The following is a 6000-nucleotide window of genomic DNA, read 5'->3' as shown; positions in this document are numbered from 1 at the left end:
GAATTGCCTCAATTCAAAGATAAAAAAAATAATTGTATATGACCCATGCAAAAATAATTTTTATAATTAAGAAAAGGGTTATAACATGAAAAGATAAAAGCAGAATATACAACTGAAGAATTTCTCCAGAAAATATGATAAACTTTTAGGGGAAAATGTGTCCTATGCTGTCTTGGGATCTGAAAGAAACAAATGTAAAGAGAAGGGGATAGTAATGGAGGATAAGAAATAATAGATGAGGATACAGATTTGAACATTATTATTAAATGAGTAACCATATAGAAAACAATAAAGAGTCAACATATGGTAACTGAGTTTTCTAAAGAAGATAACAGGACATGAAACAAAAAAAAAAAGCTCAAATATATAGTAGAAGAAAAATTTTCCATGTGAAAGGAAAGCTAGAACATGCAGAATGAAAGGGATCAACATGTTTAAAAAAATAATAGAATATGGTCATTAATGAAACAAATTCTGGCTATACTGTTGAACTTCAAGGATAAAGAAAGAATCATACAAGTATCTATGCACAGGAAAAATGTCATCCTAAAGGAAAGTAAGACTGACCTCATATTCTTCTTCAGCAACATTAGATACCAAAAGGCAATGATGCAAAGTCTATGGTGCTTGAATAAAACAATGAGATACTAAAAAGCCAAGTTTCCATTCATATATACGTGCAAAATAAACTATGTCCATATATGCAAGAATTCAGGAAATACAATAACCAATGAAACCTTTCTAAAAAATATTGTTAAACTATAATCTAACTAAGCTGCTGCATTACAATAAAGAACTCATAGGAAAGTTTTGGTATGAAAAAGCTGGAGATAAGCATTATTTTCACTTAAACAAAGAAATAAATACAAACATACGTGGTAAGTGTAGATACCAAATAGACTATAATTTTTATAATTTTTTGAAGAAAAGCTAAATACAATTGACCCTTGAACAATGCAAGTGTTACGGGCACTGTCACCCCAGGCAGTTGAAAATTCACGTATAACTTTTGACTTCCCCAAAACTAAACTCCTCATAGCCTACTGTTGACTGGAAACCTTACTGATAACATAAACAGCCAATTAACACATATTTTGCATGGTATATGTATTATATACTGCATTCTTACAATAAAGTGAGCTAGAGAAAAGAAAATGTTATTAAGAAAATCATAAGGAAGAGAAAATACATTTACAGTACTGTAGTGTATTTATTGATACTGTAAGTTTACATCTGTTTACAAGACGAGTCATCTGTCAGTACCTACATCAATATTGTCTTATATGATACAAAACACTATAGATGCTATATGTATTACTAACACTAGACATGAAAAATGAAAAGATAATGTTAAAGAGAAATTCACATTTATTTACAGATATAACAATCATGCATTGATAATGAGGAAGCAGCAATATGATTATTTTATGGTAGCCTAGTGTAACTGATACAATTGCTTCACAGTAGCCTAGCCTATACACTAATGAATGAATCATCATAAAATTTTTATGGCATACAGTTTACAATCATATTCATAATACAGTACTGGAAACACTGCTACATTAAAAAAAAAAAAACCACACACACACTTACTTTTTTAAAGACCTAAACATAAGACCTGAAACCATACAAGTCCTAAAAGAGAACATAGGCAGAACACTCTTTGACATATATCGTAGCAATATTTTTTTTAGATCTGTCTCCTAAGGCAAAAGAAACAAAAGCAAAAATAAACAAATGGGACCTAATTAAACTTAAAAACTTTTGCACAGCAAAGGACACCATTGACAAAACGAAAAGACAACCTACTGATTGGAAGAAAATATTTGCAAATGATGCAACCAATAAGGGGTTAATATCCAAAATACATAAACAGCTCATACAACTCAATATAAAAAAAAAAAGATTAAAAAATGGGCAGAGGATTTGAATAGACATTTTTCCAAAGAAGATATACATATGGCCAACAGGGACATGAAAAGATGCTCAACATCGCTAATCATCAGAGAAATGCAAATCAAAACCACAATGAATATCACCTCAAACCTAGTCAGAATTGCTATCATCAAAGTCTGCAAATACCAAGTGTTGGAAAGGAAGTGGAAAAAAGGGAGCCCTAGTATACTTTTGGTGGGAATGTAAATTGTTACAGTCACTGTGGAAAACATTAAGGCATTTCCTCAAGAAACTAAAAATAGAACTACCATATGACCCAGTAATTCCACTCCTGGAAATATATCCAAAGAAAACGAAAACACTAATTCGAAAAGATACATGCACTCCAATGTTCATAACAGCATTATTTATAATAGCCAAGACATGGAAGCAACCTAAGTGTCCACCAACAGATGAATGGATAAAGAAGATGTGGTATATATAAAAAATGGAATACTACTCAGCCATTAGAAAAAGAATGATATTCTGCCATTTGCAACAATGTGCATGGACCTAGAGGGTATTACGCTTAGTAAAATAAGTCACAGAAAGATAAATACTCTATGTTATCACTTGTATGTGGAATCTAAAAAATAAAACGAATGAATATAACAAAACAGACTCACAGATAACAGATATAGGAACAAACTAGTGGTTACCAGTGGGGACAGGGAAGGGGGGAGGAACAAGATACGGGTAGGGGATTAAGTGATACAAACTACTATGTAAAAAATAAATAAGCAACAGGGATATATTGTACAGTACAGGGAAATAAAGCCATTATTCTGTAATAACTTTATTTAATTATTTATTTTCTGGCCACACCACGCAGCATGTGGGATCCTAGTTCCCCGACCACGGATCCAACCAATGTCCCTTGCGTTGGAAGCACAGAATCTTAACCACTGGACCGCCTGGGAAGTCCCTGTAACAACTTTAAATGGAGTATAATCTACAAAAACATCAAACCACTATGTTATATGCCTGAAACTAATATTGTAAATCAACTATACTTCAATTTTTAAAAAAAAACACTTACTTGTGATGATAAGTCTGATATGCGGTTTCTTCAGTTACAAAAGAGAGGAATACTGTATGGTACTGTAATTTTTTTTTGACAGCAAAGTTATAAAACAGTAAGAAAGCTAACACATTATTAATTTTATATTAAATATCACTCACCTTATGCCTATGGAAAGATAGGCTATCCGCTTCAATGCAAGTCTTGCACACAGTGTTCTACAACATGAATACTTAGGCAGTGATGATGATCATGATGACACAAAAACATCTCACATAATTCTTGCCATAGTTACTAGATTTCCACACAAAGATACACAAACATACACAACAGATAAGTTTATTAACTGCATGGCACAATGATTCTTTACTATTCATTAAGTGGAGGTGAGTCATCATAAAGGTCTTCATCCTTGTCATCTTCACATTGAGTAGGCTGAGGAGGGGAAGAAGAGGAGGGCTTTGTCTTGCTGTCTCAGGGGTGGCAGAGGTGGAAAAGGAGGCAGGAGAGGCAAGCGCATTCAGTGTAACTTCATGGAAACACACAGTAATCTGTCTGACTTTTTTGCTTTCTCATGTGTCTAATGAATGTTTCTATACAACACCAATCCTTTTTCCACCATTCGCTTTTGTTTCAGTGTCCATATCATAGAAGGGTCTGTGTTGTAAAAGAAGTCAAAAGCAGTCTTGTATAATAAAAACTCTTCTGCCAGATTGTCTAATGTCAATTTGTTTTGTGGCACTGTTTCTTCTACATCTTCTTCCTCATCATCTGGCACTGGTTTGGAAGCACCCATCTCCATCAGGTTGTCTTCTGTTCATTTCTCTAGTTTGCTGTCTACCAGCTCTTGAATTTTTCCAAGGTTCATATCTTGAAACACTTCACCCCCCATTTTTTTTTTTTTTGCCATATCCACAATCTCTTTCATGATTTCCTTGACTGTCTTTGTTGTAAAGCCTGTGAGGTCATGCGAACATCTGGACAGTTTTCTCCAGCAGGAATTTATTGCTTTGGGCTTGATGGCTTTCACAGCTTTTTCTATAACTATGATGGCACCTTCAATGGTGTAATCACTTCAGACTTTCATGATGTTCTCTGTATCCGGGTTCTCTTCCATAGCATTGACAATTCTTTCCATAGAGGACCATGCATAATGAGCCTTAAAGGTCCTTATGACTCCCTAATCTAGAGGCTGAGTTAGAGATGTGTTTGGGGGCAAGTAGATCACTTTGATGTCTTCAGTACTGAACTCATGGGGTTCTGGGTGGCCAAGGACATTTTCCAATATCAAAAGAACTTTAAAAGGCAGTCCTTTACTGGCAAGGTATTTCCTGACTTCAGGGACAGAGCATTGTTGGAATCAATCCAGAAAAAGTGTTCTGGTTGTCCAGGCCTTCTTGTTGCACAACCAAAAGACGGACAGCTCTTGCTTATCTTTTCCCATGAAGGTCCAGGGGTCAGCAGCTTTATAGGTAAGGGCAGTATTGGTCATAAACCTGACTGTATTTTCACGAAACAGTAGAGTTAGCCTATCTCTTCCTGCCTTAAATCCTGGCACACGCTCCTCTTCCTTACTAATAAGTGCTCTTGGTGGAATTTTTTTCCCCCAGAATAAGGCACTTTCATCTGCATTAAAAACCTGTTCAGGCAGATATCATCTCTCCTTAATGATTTTCATAATGGCATCTGGGAACTTGTCTGCTGCCTCTTGGTCAACAGAAGCTGCTTCTCCTGTTACTTGACATTTTTTAAGCCAAACCTCTGTAACTATCAAATCAGCCTTTGCTGGTATTAAATTCTCCAGTTTTAGATCCTTTACATTCCTTTTGCTTTAAGTTGGCATATAATGACTCCACTTTTTCTCAAATCATATTAGAGTCTACAGATATGCCTTTTTTATAGCAATTCTGCACCCACATAAAAGGTGCATTTTCAATACGAGCTAAAAATGTATTTTGCAAAAAGTGCAAGGTTTTTGTGTCCGCTGGCATAGCTGCACTAACGGCTTCATGAATTTCCTTTTCTTTTTTTTACAATGTGTCTTACCCTGAACTCATTTATCTTGAAATGGCGGGCAACCACAGCTGCAGACCTCAATCTATAATACATACCAAGCAATTCAACTTTTTCTTGTAATGTCACGACTTTTCTCTGCTTCTTGTGAGCACTTCCAGCATCACAAGCAGCACTTTGTACGGGTCCCATGGTGTTTTTCAAAGTTTGTGGTATTGCACTAAACAAGGTAAAAAAACATGCAAGAACCACAAGAGATCACTTTTTACTGTAACACACAATTTGCTGGAGAAACAAACTGCTCACACAGAGACGATTAGCATCACACAGCATTTTAAGTGGATACTCACAACTCTTGAGCTCACTGCAACAGCTACAGGAGGTGGCTACAAAATTATTATAGTAGTATAGTATGTACTACAGTTAATTTTATGCAATTATGACTTAATACTGCATCTTTGTTTGTTTACATTTCTCTCATCTGCAGATGGTGCCATATGGCCTGTGTTTGCATGTGTAAATTTTGGTAAATTTTAACTTTTTATAGTAGATTTGTGTATATTTTATGGTAATAAATGATAAAATAGACTAGTATCTGCATATATTTTATACATGGATGACATCCCTTTTTCTTACTTTTTCGATATCTCTAGGCTATTTGATTTGTAAGTTTTTTCAAATTGCCACAAATCTCCAAAAACTTTTCCAATATATTTATTGAAAAACATCCTCATATAAATAGACCCACTCAGTTCAAATTGATATTTTCAGACCACGATGAAAAAAACCTCCTCAGAATTAATAACAAAAGCAGATGCTGCAGGTTGGCTCAATCAATATAACTTCAACTCATCTGTAGTATTTCCTCCTCTAGAAAAGAGCTGGAAGGCCAAAGACCAAAGGGATTTCTCCCGTTCCCTTGAAGCTAAAGTTATGTATGGACTACCTTTGTAAAGTGAAGATCACATGCCTCCTCAGGCAAGTTTTGTCTTGGAATGTGGTTTCTCTGCAGCAGTTATAGTAGAACATCT

Source organism: Eubalaena glacialis, chromosome 4 (genome assembly GCF_028564815.1).
Source record: "Eubalaena glacialis isolate mEubGla1 chromosome 4, mEubGla1.1.hap2.+ XY, whole genome shotgun sequence".
Lineage (NCBI taxonomy): Eukaryota > Metazoa > Chordata > Mammalia > Artiodactyla > Balaenidae > Eubalaena > Eubalaena glacialis.
The sequence above is the reverse complement of the archived record's forward strand: the minus strand, read 5'-3'. Positions refer to the sequence as shown.